The 22,223-nt window shown below is 37.1% G+C and overlaps 1 protein-coding gene across 1 annotated transcript in view; it reads right to left on the bottom strand.

Annotated features, from left to right (window-relative positions):
- Positions 1-22,223, bottom strand: part of gpc1a (glypican 1a) — a 37,300-nt gene that overhangs the window by 14,266 nt on the left and 811 nt on the right. The gene's annotated exons all lie outside the window — the stretch shown is intronic.

Here is a 22,223-nt window from a genome sequence, read left to right as displayed (position 1 = left end):
TATCATTGCTGTGGCACAAGAGGAATGGTCCTTTTTGTGCATAATGTTAAAAAGAAATAAGCAATTTCAGGCTGGTAACAGAAAATGAGAACAGACTGTCATTTATTATATTTCTCTAATAGCATGTAGTCTCATGCACTTACATACTGTATAATACACTCTTCTTAAAATATATGTACAAACTACAGTCTGATGTCTTCAGTCTTTTGTGTTTTTTATCAACTTGTGCCATAAAAAGGTGTACAATGAACATGTGACAGTAAGCATACCTAATAATCTCTCTCTCTCTCTCTCTCTCTCTCTCTCTCTCTCTCTACTGAGATTCCAGTGATCCTGACCCCTTCTACTCTCCAGACCTGCCTGATCCATCCTCATGCCCTACCTCTAGTGGAGTCTCATCCCTTGGAGGCTGCTCACTGCTGCTGGCTTCACATACTACAGATAGATAGAGATTACTGTGAATACTACCATTTAGAGACAATAAAAATGGCTTTGGACCCCGCACATTTTATGAACAGTTTTGCTATGATGGAATTGGACTACAGTCTTCAGAATGTCTCCATCCATAGACAGTTAGATAGACATCATATTAAAATAGAATGATTTTCCCGGTTCTGCAATTGTACTTTTTGACCATATATTATACCATTATAGAAGGGAAATGATTTATAGTCACACTACCTGGTGTCACTCACATGAGGATGGGTTCCCATTTTCGAGTCTGGTTCCTCTCAACGTTTCTTCCTCATATCACCTCAGAGAGTTTTTCCTTGCCATTGTCACCTCTGGCTCACTCATTAGAGATTAAATTCAATTAAAATACAGATCCTGAATGCACATATTTCTGTGAAGCTTGCGACAGCGTCCTTTTTTTTTAAGAGCACTAAAAACAACGTTTGTTTTCTAACAAAGACTCTTGAGGCCCATCATATTACCTCATTTGAAAGTTTAACCATTCAAATCTCACTCAAGTCTTGTATTAGTTTTGTGAGCGTTCTAGCTAAATGGTTAACTGTTACCTAAGTGTGACTTTGAACGTTTAGCAAAACCCTGCTTACAAAGAACTATCAAGAAATGTACAAATTGTCTAACAAATTGAAAAGAAAGCAGTTGACATGAGGTAGAGTTTACAGTATAAGTAATGTTAGGTTTAGCCCAAGCTAAAGCTCTCATCCAAGCTAAAAAGTCGGCTAGCTGAGATACAGAATGATATAAAATCACTACTGATAACAATAGCTTATAACAATAACTATTCAAGGACTCAGGTATTATTAAAAGTAATTTATTCAGCAAGTTAAAATTCTAAGAAACAGCCACTATGAATCATAACTGTTATCATTCAGGGAATTGAATGATCATGGAAAGTTAGAAGGGGAAGCTTGTGTCATTGTGTGTCAGTGTGATTTATAACATCAGAGAGTTAAATGGATTTCATGAAGATTATATTAGAAAAGATTTACATTTCCATTAAATTACAGACCCCCAGCTCAGCACCGTCACCATGTGCTTCTGCTAGATTACCTTAATTACTGCTGCTTTACAAGGATTTTCAAAATCGGTAAGATTTAGATCTTAACAAACCTGTATATTGAAGAATTTAAAAGATGTGAGACAATTTTTGTTTTTTTTCCCTCGTCTCGATGCACAAAGTAAATAAAAATGCATTGTCTCTAATTTACAGAATACTGTATGATTTTAGAGGACTAACCAAAGAAAGAAACCATTCCATAACGCCTTATAACTCAATTAACTCAATAACTCTTTTAACTTAATACAATGATTGTGCAAGTTATATGCACAACCGACATTGTTTTCAGGAAAATCACACTGCATGCAAATATATTGTGTAAAAACACGTAGTCGTAGAGTCGTAGACATCTCCTTTTGTTTATTGTCTTCTTTTTTGTTATCACAAGGTTTTTTCCTCCCTCGATCATGAGGGTGATTTGTTTAAATCAGCCCCGTTGCGGCGCAGCAGCACTGCATGGGAGCGGTGAACACATTAGCAAGTGCACGGGCGTGCATAAACCAATAAGCAGAGCCTGAGATCACATTCAGTGCTGCGCTGCATGGCCGCTAAAGAGACCACAATCTCATTAAAACATCTCATCCCAGTCCTCCGCGCCAGAGCTTCCTCATTTCAGTCTGCGAGCACCGCAGCAGTGTGGCCTGCATATCAATACAGTAGACCAGCCGAGACCAGACACACACACGCACACACTCTTTCTGTCTCTCTCTCTCTATTGCAGAGACAGATACATGCTCACAGGCCATTAGGATTGTGACACAGATTTGAGCTTTGCACATTTTATCAGCTCCAGTGTGACAACTTACAAAAGACTCTCTGAGATGGGCCCAGAGAGAAAGAAAGAGACAGAGCCTACAACAAGACGTCATATTTTCTCCCTTGCCCAAGCAAGGTGTGGCTGTAATTTTTCTGAGCGAGGCAAGAATAAATCAAGATGAAGTGGTTCTTTTTGTGTCACAGTGTCAGTCTCTGCCTATTCAACAGCTGCCAAGTGAATGATGCATCTTTCAGGTGCCCAGACACACAGGATCACTGTCTGATTAAGAGAAAAATATCACCTGTCGGTCACAGGGAAAATCTTTTACAACAGCCTATTTGTCACTAAAACGGTCAGACAGACAAATAGACAAACACAAAATGGCACACTGGCTGTCTCTCCATTTTCAGTAGCATTCTGCATGGATTACAAGACAGCGAAGCTCTTCATGTTGAGCTGGCAGCAACAGTTAGACTCAGAACTCCCAATACATTCGCAAAAGAGTTTCTGGCTAAGCATTCAGACATAGTGACCGTCTGGAGGAGGACTAAGAGACATGCCTGTCCCTGTAAGGCAGAGCTCCATCATCAGGCTGTTCTTATGCAAAAGATTTAAATCCAGGAAGGAATGTACGACATCAGCGGCAGATTTTGATAGAGAACAATACTCAGCAGTTCTGATTTATTTAGCTGATAGTATCTTTGTATACAGAAAAAATAAATTACAATGTTACACTATAAACATAAATTGTATATAAATATATATAATAGTTTCACTTGCTATTCACATGCTATGCCAGTAAACATAATTACACTGCAAGACTTTTTCCTAGGAGGCCTTAAACTACAAGGCAGAAAATTGCGCAAATTTGATTTTACGCGTAACTTTCCTTTCAACAGCCTTTAACAATTCCTGTTAGTGAAAGCGTAGAGCGCTGGCCGAGGAAGTGGATTAATGGATTAGTGATCCTCATGAGCGTTGACAAGACAGATAAAACCTCTCTCTCCTCATCTGGACTGACTTACCTCAACATACAGTACCTGAACATACTTCAGTCAAACATACAAATGTAAACACACCTAAAGAGGAAGTGTTTGCAAAGGACAACCTTCAAAGCCTTCTTCACAAATTTCTCTCTATCTTATTTCCAAATGCTGAGAGGATTTATGCTCAGACGAAGGTCCGCACACAGGTGTGTGATTGTGTACAACACAGGATCGTGACATAACAAATCAATCTACTGCATGTGGAAGTAAAATGGGAAGAGAGAACAGGAATAATGAAAATGGAATGGTGTCAAAAATTAATGGATCTGCCAAAACAGCGTTAAAAAATGGCAAAGAAAGACAGAAAGAAATGTCCAACAGCAAACACCATCTCATAGATCTGTGAGCTGCATGAAAATAATCATCAAAATATGAAATTCAGCCCATTTAGTAATAAAATAGTTTATTATTTTTTTAGCATTTTAAAGGTAGAGTCAGTGATTTAAGAAAAAGCGACTTTTTTGCAATATAAAAAAGAGATTTTTGCAATATTTAGTAAATTTCCCTTCACATTCCAGCTTCTTTAATAAAATATCTGTTCACATTAGAGACATTTCTACAGACTGTGGAAGCCCCAGGCAAGAAAAAAGATGAATAGTGCCCCTGTGACAGACCAACATTCATTACCCCATTACCCAGAAATTTTATTAACCCTCAGCAGTCTTCGCCTATTTTTGTCCATCAATAACAAAAAATGCATTCAACTAGATCATTCTGTAGCACAGACATAATGATGACACACACAATCCTTTTGCTGAAGGACCAGATTTCTGATTGCTGTCGTAACTGAACATTAAAATAGACGATCATTCTAAAGGTCTTAATTGAAAGCTGGTAATTTCAGGGATTAAAATCATTATAGAAACAATAAAATTGTATTAAACAAACAAGAGCACAAACACAAAAACTCATTCCAATTGGTTCCAGAATGAAAATGTTATTTAAAAATGCCACTTCTTGCTTTGTCCACAGGAAGATGTGATAATAGATATCTGATATAGCTGTGTTTTTGAAGATGGGGCAATAGCGAGTCTAAGGGTGCTCTGAAAATGTTTTTCTTTTAAAAAAAAAAGGTTTCTGGTTAAATGCAATGTTTGGTTTTATTTATCCTGCTTGCTTCCTAGGCAGGAGTGTAAATATATCACTTCTGGTTTATAGTAAAAAATATAGTGTTTTCACCTTAAAAATATAACTTCTGCAGTGTGCTGGTTTATTAATTGTAAGTTTTTAATCATGAGACTTCGCTTTGCTAATCCTGTTTTATGTGGAATTACAGTCAGATTTTCATTTATTTTAAGCCACCGATCTTTATGACCAGATGCAAATGCAAGTAAATCTCTACAAGGTATAATTCCTATTTTTAACACTATTTATGACGTAAGTTTTCATCAAGCAGGTGCCATCTCAGCGATTAGGTCTTAATGTTCCAGTTGCTTCTTTTTCCTCCTTTTCCTTTTTAAAAACTTTCTTCTTTGCAGAATAAACCTTCTATTTTTTTATACTATGATTTCATTCTTTTAGCACTTCAATTATGTTTCAATGTCAATAAAAGAAATAAAAACAACAAAAACAGACAAGGTTGCTGTCAAAATAGCCTGCACACAAACAAAAAGCTCAAGGTCATCACTAAAACACCACCAGGCACAAAACTCTACAAAGAGTCACTGAAGTTCAGGTTATTTAAAGGATGTGTGCTGATAGGAAACAGGTAGTGGTGATTAGACGGCTGGGGAAATAGAAGGAGGTTGCAGACAGGTCATGTGACAGGTCATGTACAATGTTGTTTGGAGGAGGATTCTGAGAAATGAATTGTATAAAATATTATACATCAAGTTATACATCCTTACAATACAGCCATGAAGTCAAGGGAGTTATAGCAAATAAGTGAATGAGATAAGGAGTGTAACATTTAGATTTAAAAAAAAATATCTATCTGTTTGCTGCTCCATAAATCTGTATTCAGAATTAAACCCAAAGTGAGAAAGGCCTAAATGAAATGTGCTTTGTGTTTGTGTTTTTTTTAGTATTGTTATTACCACCACTTTCCCCACAAAAAAACACTGAACTGAACACTGTAAAGATTACGATCTGTTTATAATGTGTAAATAATAGCTATTTTTGAAGGGAAAAAATAGTGTTTTATTTCTCAAATATAAACAAAGTAGTCTATATTAAATGACCTTATCCCTTACTAATACATATACAATAAATACTCTGTATTATGTATCATGTACTACCCCACAAGTTCAAATTATTGTGGTCTTTATTTGGCCTGCATATTTCATTACTGATTGCTCGCCTGCATGAAAGTAAAATATCTTCCTACTAGCATAACATCTTCTAGTGTCATTTTGCCCTCATTGTACACCTGTTGTCTTAACCAGTTCTGTGAACTTTTCTGGTAGAAAAAGCTCTTCATAACTTAATATTTGTATTAACTTTAACTTTACTATCCATTAAACTGTGAGCTGTGGGCTCTTTAGGCATGAGTGCAAACCAAAGCATGGGCAATTCATTCATTCTAAAATAAAAGTGTGATCAAAGTGCACATGGGAACCAGTGCAGCTCATGGAAATTTGTAGATTGTAGTTATCATGACTAGGATTTTTTTTTTTGCATATCCTGTTAATATATTTGCAACTAATTAGACTACATATAGATGTTTATTTGAATTGCTGCCTTTTTCTTATTTGTATTTTTTGGATGAGTCCAAATTGCTTCATCAGTCCACTTTTTATCAAAGTTTTATATTTAAAGGTATGAGTTTAGACATGGCTGAGACAACTCTGAGAATCTGCATGAATATTTTGAAAGAGATGACCAGAAATTAATTTTTTTTAATTCATGCACTTCTAAAGATTACTTAGAATAAAGTACCTGAATAAGGATCCCAGAAAATCAATATTGAGTAAGTGAATGAGTGTGTGCGTGTGTGTGTGCGCCCTGCAATGGGTTGGCACTCCGTCCAGGGTGTATCCTGCCTTGATGCCCGATGACGCCTGAGATAGGCACAGGCTCCCCGTGACCCGAGAATAGTTCGGGTAAGTGGTATAAAATGAGTGAGAGTGAGTGAGTGAGAAAATCAATATGAACATGTGCTTAACCCGATTCAGAAAATGTTCTAATTTTCCTGTGTAAATACTGATGTAAACTTTGCAAAGTTGTCAATTTAAATGCCTAAATAGACAGATATATATAGGATAAATCTGGGATTTAGATAAGCCCATCAATGATTGCAGTTGATTTTGTTTAACTGCAAAGTAAAAATTGTTATTACTGTTTTATGAAAATGTGAACAATCCATCCCTACAGCATCTTCAGTCGAACCCCCTTCCTCTTCATACCTCCGCTTTCAAAGTGACCTTTCAATCAACCGCCTTGTCTGCTCATTAGTGCTCTAAATGGCTCTAGCTCCCTTTTTCTCCCCCATGGAGAGGCTTCATTGCTGAGAAGGCCTGGCGTCCTAGACGTCCTGCTGTCTTGTTGCTCTGACTTTGTGACCTCTGGCCCCTGCTTCCTCTGAAATATCCCTGAGGGCAAGTTTTGTTCGTCCATTGGGTTTATGTGCTAATAGAGACGAGTGGGTGTGTCCCATTAAATGTTGCAAAAAGCATTTTGTAATTGATTTTGGGAGGCTGCACTGTGAAACTGGCTCTCATCATCAGGAAATTAACAAGTTAGCCTAGTGCTTTATGCCTCGCCGACTACCACAGGCTCGCAAATGACACAGCGTGTGCTCAGGCTTTACTGTCTGTATGCGTGTACGTGTCTGTAAGCGTCCAGTTAAAAGTGTGATTTAGAATGCACGTGGCCCACTCCCATATGCATGTATTCAGTTTTATGACCTGGGCAGATACAAAGCAAGCTGAGGAATGGGAAATATAAAGACTCGAAGAGGACTATCTAATGAGCCCCTCTGATCCTGTAATGGAGGCAGTAACATTAGCTCTGTGCACAAGAGAGCACCATTTGCAATCCCTGATGCAGCTTAGTCGCTTCCTACATGTGTGTTTAAGCAGTACATCATTACTTTGGTGGTAATACACGCCTCCATTTTGGGCTGACAATGAAATTGATATGGATGTCAACAGATATATGACATATATTGATATATGCTTCAAAAAGCCAAGCCCTGAGCCAGTGCAAGATATGTAGCGCTCTTTCAGCTTGTCCGTCACTTCAAATCTCCAAAAAAATATATAAACAAATTAGTCAGATGAGAACAATGAGGCTTTATTCATAATAACATGCTGGCAGCTCTGAACTTGTGTTGCTCGCCTGTATCGCACAAGACATTCTCGTCAGGCAGGTTATAATTTGTATATAAAACGAAACTTATTGGATTTGGTTGTAACTCGTCTCATTTTTTAGACACTCAATTGTAGTTTCATGAGTTTACTCTATAGCTGTAAGAACTCCGCAATCTGTGAAAATCACATGTACACAAATCCAGAAACCCAAACTAAACTGTATTTTTTATTTTACTATAGAAAATATAAGATATAAAATAAAATATTAATATAAGTAATAAATAGTAATTAAAATTAATAGTATTCATATTTTTTAATGGATTGCATGGTTTTTTCCTTTTGGACCAATTGAAATATTACATTTTGTCTTTATCAAAATACTTTTAAAATTTTTTTTTCTGTCAGTAACTGGCTCCTGCTACTAGTGTACTAGGAATATAATGCACTGTCACTGTTTAAATCTGTACTTGTTTATTTCTCCAAATATCTGCATTTGCAATAAATACATTTATTAAAAGCCATTTAAAGGTTAAAGCATTTGATTTGGACATTGTTGTAAAAGATTCCAACTGAAACTAGGATCAGTAACATTGGACTACAAAAAATATCTATATACATGAATGCTGCTTGGACTCTGATAATTGCCAGTGATTGTTTAGATTTAGCTCATTCACAGCATTTAAATACAACAGACAACCAAATACACCAAACAAAAACAAAATACAACCAAAAAAATATCCAGGAAAACACACTGGCACAAATCTCTGAGTTAGACATTTTTAGGTTTCCACTAGGCTAAAAACACACCACTGTTCAGTTTAATTTTCCTTCAGTAATATGGACATGTATGACTGTATGTAGGTATGTACAGTATGTATGTATGTATGTATGTATGCATGTATGTATGTACTGTATGTATGTATGTATGTATGTATGTATGTAAGTATGCATGTATGTATGTACTGTATGTATGTATGTATGTATGTATGTATGTATGTATGTGTTTGTGTGTACTGAAGGGATTGTAGTTAAAAGAAGGGGAAAATGATAGAGAAATAAAAAGGAACAAAGAAAAAGACCAAAAGAGCTCCTGTATGCTCACAGTGCTCCCTCTTTGAGGTCCAGACTGATACTTTTTTAATCAGCCATTGTGCTGCTGGCTCTTCAGTATTCAGCCATAGTGGTACTTTTTTATGTTGATGTGGAGGAAGAAGAAGAGAGAGTGAGCGAGAGAGGAAGAAAGAGACCATGACAAAGGCTGCATATAATAAGAAAGAGCAGGATCTTGGCAGCTATTAGGTAAAAACCTTTAAAGGTTGAGCTCTTACTGACTCACAAGCCCAAGAGAGAGACGCTGACTCTAATTGTGCTTAGTCAGTGATTGGAAAACACACTGAGTGATGATTACCTGTCACAGCTTCAGTCAAGCATTGACTGTTGCATTAATCATGTTGGAGGTGTTAATGGGCAGGTGAATAACTATCATTTTCTGCTTGTGCTTGAACTCTTCGGTACTGGAACATTAACCACAACTGCAATGAACATTGTGCCTCGGACATAAGCGCTAGCTCATTTAATTTTAACACATTTATGTCATGGTGAAAGAAAATACAGTACCGCAGTGTCATATTAGAAAAATCCTAACAACCAGAAATCATTTTTATCACCCTTCAGCACCGTGCTTTGGGTTTGCATGACTTTTACATCACCTGATATTAAATAGTTCCCAATCTCATACCTTTGACCTGTTTAAGTACAAGCATCTACTGTATTCATACAAGACTGGAGGCAAAGCTTGTTAGATGTGCTTCTGTCACACTCTCATGATCATGTGTGCATCAATGAAACGCTCTGAGGGACACTAAATTCCTGAACCAGCCACAGCTGGTCAATCAAAAAGTGAGGTTTTCCAACACAGATTTTTAATATCAAAGAAATTTCACCACACCAAAGATTTTCCAGAGAGGAGGATGGGAAAATGAACACCACAGGAGCACCACTAAACAATATTACTTGGGACATAGTGGGTCTTTATTCTATAGCAGTGACACTGACATGGTAGTGGGTTTGGGTGTCCAAAACTTTGTTGACACCTGACAATCACAGCCATATATGATTATTACACAAAGTGTTTTACACAAATTTATGCAGAATGTCTTTGTATGCTGTAGCATTACAATTTCCCTAGAAGAACTTGAGTGGCCTGCATAAAGCATTGACATCAACCCCACTGAACACCTTTGGGATAAACTAGCACAACGACTTCACCCCAGTCCTTCTTAATCAGTGCCTGGCCTCAATAATGCTCTTGTGGCTGAATTCCCAGCCACATTTCCGCAGACTCTCCGAAATATAATAGAAAGTCTTCCTAGAGGTGTGGAGGATATTACAATAGCAAGTAGACTAAATATTTTTATATTTTATTATATTTTATCTAAATATGACATATTATTTGGTCAACTGCCAGGATCCCTGGCTCAAAACCACCAGTCAGTACTGCTTTTGATTAAAATAGTACTTGTACAGTAATTTAACTTAACTTGTACCATACTGTACTTTGGTAGCTTGGTGCACCTGGGTTCAAACTCACAACCTTCCATTTGGTAGACCAACACCTTAACCACTAGGCTACCACATGCCCAAATCATTAAACTCAAATCATCAGGAAAAGATTTTTGAGCTTAAGACTTAACTGACCGTTACTATTTGCTAAACTATAAACAGCAGTAAGGGGGGCACGGTGGCTTAGTAGTTAGCACGTTCACCTCACACCTCCAGGGTCGGGGTTCGATTCCCGCCTCCGCCTTGTGTGTGTGGAGTTTGCATGTTCTCCCCGTGCCTCGGGGGTTTCCTCCGGGGACTCCGGTTTCCTCCCCTGGTCCAAAGACATGCATGGTAGGTTGATTGGCATCTCTGGAAAATTGTCCGTAGTGTGTGATTGCGTGAGTGTATGAGAGTGTGTGTGTGTGCCCTGCGATGGGTTGGCACTCTGTCCAGGGTGTATCCTGCCTTGATGCCCGATGACGCCTGAGATAGGCACAGGCTCCCCGTGACCCGTGGTAGTTCGGATAAGCGGTAGAAGATGAATGAATGAATAAACAGCAGTCAACATTTAAGAGCAGCACAAGCTATTTTTCACCTTAAAAAAATCACTGCTGTGCTTGATATTTATTCAGATCTTACAACTGCAGCTAGCTACCCATCTGAATGAAGGGGTTTTCTTGTACACACCACTCCTTCTGTCAGTAAAGTTCATTAAAAGATTCAACTGAATTTCTAAAAGGTATAAAACACAAATCCTAAAAATGTTTTATTTTAATGTAACTTAAAAAGAAAGATTGCCTTACGTCCCATTCATTAACATGGGAATGGGCACGGTTGAAATGTATACTGCAGCAAGCTTCTAGAGGGCCTTAAGCTCAGAGACATTTTGGCTTCACTTTTGAATCCCTCTCATTATGTCCATCCAAATATCAAACACTGAAATCAAACAGAATTCAAGCACTTCAGCCATGCTTGTTTATCACAAATCAAAGAAGTTAATGCAAGTGTTTTGTTTACTAAAAGAAAAGTAAATATATCTGACGCTACCAATACTGTTGTACGGTAGCCAAAACTACAACTGCATAATGATACTAAAACCTTAACTAAATAAAAAGACAGTAAGCCACATAAGTTCAAGCAATTCAGCTATGAGTAAGCAATACCTCAATTCTTTCATAAAAACTCTGAAAAATAGCCATGGTATATGTGAGATACCTTCTGAAATGGTCATGAATTAGAGAATAACAGACTTGGCAGAGAAAACACCATATCTTCACCCTTGCACTATCTGTTATTTTCCCTATTGGCTGGAATTTCTTACTTGGCAGGTTATGGTGTTAATGTCAGACTTTGTTGCACAGCCACTACACAAATCCAGATCAAATTGCCATGCTTTGTGCTCTGCGGCTGATGAGCTCTGGACAGAGTACACACAGAGTATTTGCAGCTGTAAGAGTCACTGATTTGACAAATGTCCTCCATGGTCTCAGCTTGTCTTGTCCTGGCTCTGCAGTGTGTGTGTGAACTGCACCACGCTCATGAAGGACATGGTGACAAAACAAAACACGCAAGCCATGATAAATCATTTTCACCACCAACTTTATACAGAAGTGCTGCACTGAATGTAGTCTGGTTTAAGAATGCAAAGGTGTTGCTGTAGCATTGAGTCAGATTACAACATAATGCTGTTATTTAACATAATACTGTTAATTGTTGAGGATATATCAGATATTGTCATATCTGACAGCTCTGTGATTCTGGATGACAAAGTTTGTTAAATTAAAAACACATCAATTTAAATACTACAGACATTCGCTGCAATTACCTTTTAGCAAGTAGTGCACCTAATGGTGAGGCATGAACTACTCCAAATTGTGTTTGGAAGACAATTTTTACAATTTGACTTATTTATAGCTAAAGTCTCTTTCTACTAATAATAAAATTTAAAGCTTGAAATGTGTAAAACATTGAATAACAGACTGAATTCTATTATATTTAAATAGATTATATATTATAAATATACATTTACATCACTTGGCAGATGCCCTTATCCAGAGTGACTTACATTATCTCTTTTTTTTTATACAGCTGTGCAATTGAGGGTTAAGGGCCTTGCTCAGGGGCCCAACAGTGGCAGCTTGGTGGACCTGGGATTGAACTCACAACCTTCCAATTGGTAGCCCAACACCTTAACCACTAGGTTACCACAAGCCCCACAGATAGGCTACCACAGGCTACCACATGCCCCAAATATAGATATCTGTTACTATCTTATACAAGTTTCTGTGAACTGTTACCATAGAAACATAAACATACTGCAATGGCACCTTCTGAAGAATCCAGCAGTGAAAAATTCAGCAGTGCTTCAAATGAAATGTAAATACACTAGAACCTAGAAGTATTAAATGAATTTAAGTGCATTTGATTAATATCAGAAAACAACTACTGATTTCCCACAGGAACAATCTGGTGTTGGACATTTTGATACTGTAATTGGATATAGGAAGTCCAATTACAATAAATGCAGCTAAGGACTCGTGACAGCCATACAAAGGAATATGAAAAATCCATCTCTCTTCTAGGTAAACTCTGAATCAATTACAGCAAAACATGCCAGCAAGACTACAAAGATCCATTGTGTTTAAAAGGCAAAACATTTTTTTCTAAATATGAGTCAATCTGATACACTACACACATTTTAATAAGTCTATGTATTCACACAGGAAGAGCTGCATGTGTCTCTCAAGCAAATACACAATTTGGAGACAAGATTTTTAATGATCTGCACCTAATGTTTTTATTTGTTATCTTGCTGTCAAGGGGTGTGGCCTGTTTTCTAGGTCATGACCAATGCATGTAAATGAAAAGAACAGATCAATTATACTGTATATATAGTGGTACAGTAAGTTTTTTTAGTGTCCACTATGGTAAGATTAAGCTTTGTGAAATTGTTTTTCGAGACTCTTCAGATGAATTTAATGCCATTAAGAATGTTTGGCTGCTCAAGAAAACTTTGACATAGTGAAATTTCAACATTTTCTACTACATAGAGTTATTATATGTTTCTAAGTAAAAGTGTAGCATATTAAAATCTGGTTAAATCCCCAAAATTGAAAAAAAGCATTGCTATCCTACATTACTCCGTCAACCTAATCTACTTATATAAAAACACTAATACGTGATTTTAACTAATCATATAGTGTTTACATACTATAATATAACTTACTTTGATTAGCAGCATTGTTCATATCAGTGTGTGTCTCCTCACCTAATCATGGTCAAATTGAATTGCATCAACACCTTGTTGTTGTCTTTGTTCTATTGAGACAATTTGCTAACCAGTATCTGATTGTAAATTGGCTTGCTTAGGAAACCGTCCAAAAACTTGTTGAAATCATGAGGAAATCACACTCAGCTTGCAAAGTTTTAGATACCTCTCTGCATTTGTTAGCTCTTTACATGACATAAATATCTGAACAGACAGCCAAGGCAAGGTTCAAAGCAACCAAAATAATGGTTTGAGTGCATCTTGTTGAGTGTATCATACCATTATAATCTCTTATAATCTATGTTCTGCGGTGAAAAACTATTCTTAAATAACATCTCACCATCCATTATATAAACCCACTAAGCCCTTGAGAATATTTTACAGTTTGATAAAATGTTGGTCAGGACCTAATAAAAAATCTCCACAGATGCCCAGCACTGACAGTTCAACTTAGGTCAGAAAATGCAAGTATAATAGAGAAAAAAGCCTTCTTGAATTAATTTTGGTGAACTTTTGGAAACAGAATGAAAACCTTTGATTCATGTATGTGGAGCTGCCAGAGAAAGCTGAGAGTGAGTGAAAGGTATATAAAAGGTTTGTAAAGGCACAAGGCGTGGTAAAAGCCAGTACATCCACATTCAGAGTAGCTGAGTGCAAGTACTAAAAGAAAACAGTCTATTTAACACAATTAATAGCTTAATCCTGTCAATGATTGCCTTTGATATGAAATATATATCAAATTTAACTATAAATTAGTCATCTATCTAAGTACAGTGCAAGAGCAGACAGGAGGGCCACACCTGCTTTCCCCCAACATTGCTCCAAAGTAAACTGTTGTTGCAATAACAAATGTCTTGTTGAGCAGCCGCATTGTAACATGTATGAAAAAGTAGTCCTCATAAATCAACCTTAATTTGATGTTAGACACTGTGACACCAGATGACACCTACACAAAAAAGAGAGGAGTGGAGAATAAATAAAAGAGAAGCATCTATTATCTCCTGTCTTCACTGGCTGTGATGCTCAAGGCATTTTGATTCAGAAGACGGAACTCTTTATATACACAATTACATCATATAAATTCAACGTGCAGTAATTTTTGCCACAGTTCTCCATCAAGTGACATGAACATGCAAATCTTCTCCCTTACATAAACATCCCTGAACATATGCTCTTATACAGTAGCATATTCAGATCCTGATATTTGTTTTCATCCCGAATAGCCTAATATCACCAAGGTCAACATCAGCTACCTTACCTAGCCGGTTAGTCAGCTCCTTATAAAATAGCTTGCAATTGTCGCTGTACCTGAAATCAAATTTTATTGTTGTATTTTCAATTGAAAAGTTTCAGTGCTGTATCTCGATAGTGCTATATCTCAACATATCTAGCTAAATACAATAGATAGCATGGAGATTTGCAGCCTAAATTATCAAAGTGTGTTTAGTCAGTGCCATGAAGGTTCTCACAAACTGAGCTCATAGGTAACATACAATTTTTTACAGAAATACTAAAAAAGTGTTTTAACAAGTTTTACTCAGCCATGCAAAAGGAAGAAGTTGTACCATAAAAAAAAAAAATGAATTCATAAAAACAGTGGTATCACTGTGTGAATGTTGGTGGAAATCCAATTAGCACCTGTATGAACTTTTTCATCGTGTTTCCAAATTGATTCCTTTATCGTCATTACCACTTTATTCAGGGTTGTTGTGGAAACTGAGCTATTCAACTGAGTATGAAGGAGGGATACACAGTGGATGGGATGCCGGTCAATTGCTTGGGCATTTCACATGCACACCTTCGTTCACTGTTTAGAAATTGTTTTGTCCAAATCTTTGTTTTTGAATGTACTACACAGCATAACACCTTAAGCTCTATTCTTCATGACATATACATTAATAGAAATCATATATCTGCATCCAGAAGCGAGTTAGGCCAAAGTTTGAACTGTACGCTTTCATCTTCTGACAGTCCTTTTTTATTATTAGATCCTGTTACATGGGGCAGGTTAAAGAGGATGTGCTCAGGAGCAGATAATGTACTTATCACCAAGGTGCTGACTTGATTAAGAGAGCAGCAAAGGGATGATTTGGTGTCAGGCATGTTGCCAAGGGCCACTGTGACCCTGCATCAGGAAACAGCCAGCTTTACAGTATGTAGCTACAGATCGTGTCATGCTCTAATTTAAAAAATGCTACTGGACAGGACAAACAATAAAAGTGTATCCAACATTTAGGTGCATTTGAATGGTACTGTACATTACATCCTCTACAAGTCCTCTAACTGAAGTTACTGAAGAGTTTGCACCTGTCCAGAGAACCGATTAATGTCCTCTAGGTCTGGGGCTTGCTTCAGTCCACATCATTTGTGGAAACCATTCATTATCAACAGTAAATATCAAGTAGCATTTCTTTCTTTCTTTCTTTTTTATTTATTTTGGGCCAAAAGTGAAAATGCCTTCACGGTAGCCAAAAAGCTATTGCAGTAGCTTTATACACTTAACCATGTCTCCTGTGACCTGTGATTTACAGACAGATCCTATTGATTTCTTTAATCTCTGAGAGAACAGAGACACTATCAGAGTCCTAAAACTCGACCCATCGCAGCTCTGTCATCACACCTTGATCCCGTTCCCATGACCAGTGTCTCAGGGCGAAGGAAAACCTGGCACAGAACCGGTTGGTGGAAAAAACACAATTAATATTGACAGAGCAAAGTGGCAGCAGGAGCACTTGGCTCTACGTTGAATAATTCACAACACTTGGGTTAGCAAGCGCTCAGCATGACGTGATGAACACTTGTCAGGAGCTGCAGAGGACTTATTACAAATGTAGCGGCAATTACGGTTAAGTCAATAGAAAACTCATGCTGAAACTTGGGTATGAATGAGCTCATGGACATGTGGTTAGGTGTTTTTCATGGGATTTCTAAATTCTTGGCAGAAACAAACATAGTTGAATTTACAGGTACCGGTGTGTGTGTGGGTGAGTGTGTGGTGTGTGTGGTGTGTGTGTGTGTGTGTGTTTGTGTGTGTGTTCGTGTGTGGAGAGAGAGTGTGAGTGAGTGATTAGATATAATGTGATGCAGTTTGCAGTTCAGTGTGAACGCTACACAGGTTGAAGAGAGGGAGAGCAAAAAAAAGAGAAAGCTGGACAATGAAACAGACCAAGAGAGGTAGTGAAAGGAAGGTAGAGAGAGAAAAAGAGACAAACATAAAGAAAAGTGAAATTTACTCAATGCCAAAGAGCAAAAAACAAAAGGAAAGAAAGAAAGAAAACAGAAAGGAAGAAAGAAGAAGTACAGTATGCACAAATGTACAGTTGAATGAAATAAAGTAAGAAAACAATGGAAAGAGAGATAAAAAAAGGGGGGGTGGGGTGGGGGGGTGTTGTAAGAAAATGGAGTGCTTCCTTGAATTACTGGTCCTGAGTTAGTGTGTAGTTCTTTTTTATGCGTTATGGCTGCAAGTGTTATGGCAAAATTCACCATGAATAATGTTCAAAGCACCTTTTTCCTGCTCTCTGGTTAATTAAAGGAATAAATATCACAGTTTAATGACTGTCTGCTCAACATTTGTTAATAATTAGTGCCCTAGTTACACTATCAGCCAGCTGAAGATGAGTAATGCACCTCTGAGGAGGGGCTCTAATGAGGAGCTACTGCTGGATCTGTGTGTGAATGTTAAGATACGCTGTTTAATGAGCAAATGCCTGTAGAGTCCGTTGGGAGTGTCACGCAATGAGTGAACATAAGCAAATCTGGGTGTGATCAGCAGGGCACATGTTAGTATGTGTGCAGCCAATGGAGTGGGTATGTGCTATCCACAATTCACACACAAACAAGGGTGTACACACTATACACATAGACATGAGACCTGGAAGGATATGTGCTAATAAACGACTATATTGAACATTTTTGTTTACACAGACAGACACACAGACAGACACACACACAGTAGTAGGTGCTTCACTGACTTCCTCACTATATGGTTTAGTCCTGTGCAATGTGATCTTGTCTTTGTTTAACATCACCTCAGGGCGAACAATGTCAGTCTCAGAACCTTTTTCCGAACAATAAGGGGCCTCGATGTTTAAAGATGGCTGACACCTTAGTCGCTGTGGTAATTTCAGACGTTTTTTAAGCTTCAGTTTCTAATGACCCTTAAATACTGCTCATCAACCATCTTTCCATTTCTTCACAGTGCTGCAGGGCCAAAATTATAAACCACTAATTTAAAGCAAAATGATAAGAAATTGATAGCCAATAAGTAGCAGCTATTGAACAGACTTTGACAACATCTAAAAGACTTCAAAGGTGATTTTTAAGAAAGAAAGAAAGAAAGAAAGAAAGAAAGAAAGAAAGAAAGAAAGAAAGAAAGAACAAAAAAAGGAAGTGACAGTCTTGTTGTATCTGCACTGTTAGTCAGTGTGTTTTAAACCACACGCATAATCAGGAATATGTCGTGAGCAGGAAGGTGGAACAGTACGGCACCCAAACAGCTTCCCATCTCTGTGTTAAAATGCTATCTATACTAAAGCAATTAGCACTGCGTGGGAAGTGGTCAAGGCTGCACTATTGCATTAGTGCGTAAAGCTGCATTGTCATAATTTTCAATGACAAATTTCAAGGTTTAAAACAAAACAATACCGGGACTGACATTTAAAAATGCAGCAGTTGCCTAGCACACCACACACTTCACACAGTCGCCATGGCGCCCAATTTGCCTGGCAAACGGCACAAAGAGCCATGTCCGAAACATCACAGATTGTCTTTAACGCTCCTGACTCAATTGAGCTGCTCATTACCAAGTTCTTCATGATATAAAATGTGTTATAATGTGGTCAAAACTTGTGGAATGTGGAAATTATTAGGCATGTTGCTAACAATATAAACACTTACAGTTTAACATGTCTACTTTTGAGTTTCTCATATAGTTTCTGACTCCGTATGACAGTTATTTGTAAAAACAGACAAAGAGAAAGTTAAAAACAGTCATATCTCCAGCACTTTCCTTCAGCATATAGTTTGAAATTGATTTGATCTATTTGAATTAATTGTGGTGAAGGAATGGGTCACCACTATGCACTGAGTCATTTCTTCACTTCAGTAGCAGTAGCATCACCAAATCAGCAATAATTTGCTGATGAACAAATGAACGTTCTGAAAGATTTTTGGTCTATTTAATATATCTCTCATTTATTTGTCATCTTTAAAGCTTTCTTTATGTCATTCCTCTTGTGTTTGAATCAGTGATTGAATCTTTTGGTCATGAGTAAGATTTGTTCTTTCTTGTTCAATGGATCAATGTTAAAAAGGTAAAGCTTTCATCCATGACCAGGATTCTTTCCTGTCTTGTTCAGTGAGTCACTGGTGAGTCAGAGAATCTATTGGACATGAGGCAAATCTTTCTGTTATGTCTGAGATTTGCTACTTTCTCATTCAATGGGTCAGTGTTTAAAAATGCTAATTTTTTGGTTGTAACCAAATGGTTTCTCTCTCATTCTGTGCGCCAGTGTTTATAAAAGGCGAATCTTTCTGTCAGGACTGAGATACACAGTTGAGTTCACTCGTGATTATGTGTTCTTAAATGGAGATTTCTCTGTTTCAGTGGAGTAGCCTGTCGTGCTGGGAGTAAAAAAAATTTTTAAACAGGAACATACAAACATGTTATTAAATATTAATGCCATTTTTTCATTTCTCATTATGACTTGGAGGTGGTATTATAAGACTGCATAATTGAGCTAGTTGTGCAGCTGTACAGTATCTGAATGAGTCATTCAAGGACCACCCTTAATTCAAGAACATAAGCCTTTTCATACAAATGTAGTCATATAAATTGCTTCAAACCTATTTCATGGACTCCTTATTTTAACTGGTTTTTACTAAGTCAAATAATGAAGATATGGTCCATGTGTGATGATTTATATGACGTTTTAGCTACATTACTCTGACTATAGAAGCAATACTTAAATGTATTAATGCTGATGGACTTTTTATTCGAGTTAAAGTTTCATTACCGTTCCATTAAATGAGTGTGTCAAAACAAGGAAACACTCAAATTTGCAGCGCAGTGAAACTCTGAGACAGTCTTGCAGCCTTTGCTAACTATTATGTTACTTCTGCATAATATATTAATTATTCATATTCACAATCTGAGTCCCGGAAAGCTAAGAGCAATTCTCTTAATAAGTCGCTTGTAAAAACTATTTTCACAGTTTTCCATAAAAATAATTTGGTACAATTTAATCCTCCTACTGTTTCTGTAATACACTTTTAACGTTTAACGTCATTTAACGTTGTAGTCGCAACCAGACACAATAAAATACAAATGATATCAAAGAGCAATTAAATATACCATTCCACCTGTATTCTCCCATACATATATACAAAATTTATGCACACAAACAGGCAGCATGTATAAAAATGCCACATTTCCCCAATTGTGAATCTTCAGCAGCGGTGCACACCAGCCACATGCAGAAGCTTGCAAACTGTAATTTGCATAAATTACAGCTGGCATAAATAGAATGAAAAAAAAACAGAGAGAGCTAAACACTCCCAGATTTGCGCTGCAGATGCTTGTGCCTTGTTTAGTGAATGAATAAAACATGATGATGGTCCTGTTCGGTTTAGGCACGGGCGGGTGGCGAAAGGGACACGCTCGACTCGGCTCCCCCGCTGTGTGTGGTGTCATTGAAACAGACACAGTGACCTTGAAAATCTCTGCCAGGCCATCAGGCTTTCTGCCATGTCCTCATAATGCCCATCCTGCTGAGGACACGGGGAAAGGACGCCATGATATAACCATTAGGAAGAGTAGTGATGAAGGATGCTATTGTGGATATACTGTAGTGAACAGTGTAAGGTGCTAATGATATAATAAAAAGTTAAAATATTTTTTTAAATTAGTTTTAATCAGCTAGGTAAACCAGGTGTGTTCACAGGGATTTGATTTTTTTTTCTTGGGAAAGCATTATTCCCATAATGAATTATCATTATGATGTATTTTACAACTGTTATTTTTATTATTCATTGCTGATTACGACACCATAACCAATTATAGCTAGAGCACAGAACCAATAATATGCTTATGAAATTATACTTAATTGTCGTGGCTTGTCTGAAATTACTGACACTTCTATTATGTTTATTATAGATATTATATTATAGATGAATTATTATAGCAGAATGGTTTTCTTTAATTGTAGCTCATTAATGATTTTTGAAGAATCATTTTATAATAATGTATGTATATAATGCACTGAAGTACTGAGTCAGTATCTATATTTAGTGTTTTTCACCCTGAGAATTAGATTTTAGCCCAAAAATGAGTGCATACTTTGTCGAATCATATTACAATCAATTATTATTGATTCAAACATTACAAAATCAATGCAGCTGAATCAGCACAATCGAGTTGAGCATTTTTACACCATCTAACAGCACAAGTCCAAACATCAGATGCTGAAACTGTGTGTGTGTGTTAGTGTTTGTGTGTGTGTTAGTGTTTGTGTGTGTGTCTATGTGTCTGTGTGTGTGTGTGTATGCGTGTGATCTGATCATTTATTTTCATCTATCAGTAGAAGAAATCGACTTACCTCTTTAAAGACAATGCAAATGAAAACACTGGTTTGTGTATGGTTTGTGTAAAATTCCCTACACTTTGCTAGACATTATATTTATGGTGAGCTATTTATGGCTTATTACAATCTACTTTTATTACCCGCTATCAGTGTTATCACAAAGCTATCGTAAATGCCATCTCTGGTGTTATGATTGATAGTGGACTGAACACAAATTATTTGTGGTATTTAGCAACTGCAGAACATGAGCAGACAGGCGCTGCAGCAGTGCATGCCAAAACTCCTCTTGGAGTCTCAATGCAAACACACATCCTGTCACAACAAGGAGCTCATCAGGGCCAAGGCTGCATTCTGTCTCAATGTCTCACTAACACATGATTACACACTGCTTGATTGTATTCTGAGCTGATTCTTTTTTTTTTCATACAGGTGAAAGAATTAAATCATGATTATTACAAAATAAAAGCAACATTCTTTCAGAGCAGAGGTGTGATGCTGAAGCTACTCTCTTTGCAGGGTGTGATGTGCACTCTCAGCAACAAAGACTCAACAGTGGTCAATTACTGAAAGCCTTTTTTTTCTTTACCAATATTAAAGTGAATAAAAATCAGTTTCTTTTGAGGCTTTTTTTAAACCATCTTAAATCATACCTGGCTTTGTGTCAACTGAAATTTTATAATGGGCTTAATTATTATAGGTGCAATTATTGTTGTTGTTATTAATAAAAATACGTATAATAATAAAGCATGCAATTAATTAAGAAACCATTAAGAAATGACAGGACGATTAAGAAATGGCAGGACGCAGGTGGGTAAGTCAGATTCCCTCTATGCTGGTGCATTGTGCTCTGCTGTCTTTGTTTGGGACCCTGCATGGGTTGCACATGCTGAACTTGAGACTGGGTTGCCAGATTGAACACATGCTTTCCAATATATGCTACTCTTAATATCACACGTGCGGAACTACACCCTATTTTCTCTATTGTACAAACTGTATAATGCGCTAATGTCTAGTGAATACTTCCACTAATATAGGATGCAGAAAATCTATGATACACTTTAGTATTTAGGGGATTGTGGAATATGGTACCAAGAGTCATTGGGATGAGACATAGTCTATATTACAATCATTTGCCAGTATTATTCTTAGATTAAAGTGCTGTGTAGCATTTATTAAAGAAGGCTGAGTGGAAATACAGAGGTGATACAATCTGGCAACCACACACATATTACAATAGCGTGTCAAAC

This window comes from Tachysurus vachellii, chromosome 1 (assembly GCF_030014155.1).
Source record: "Tachysurus vachellii isolate PV-2020 chromosome 1, HZAU_Pvac_v1, whole genome shotgun sequence".
NCBI lineage: Eukaryota > Metazoa > Chordata > Actinopteri > Siluriformes > Bagridae > Tachysurus > Tachysurus vachellii.
Note: the sequence above shows the minus strand (reverse complement) of the source record. Positions and strands in the feature narration are given on the sequence as shown.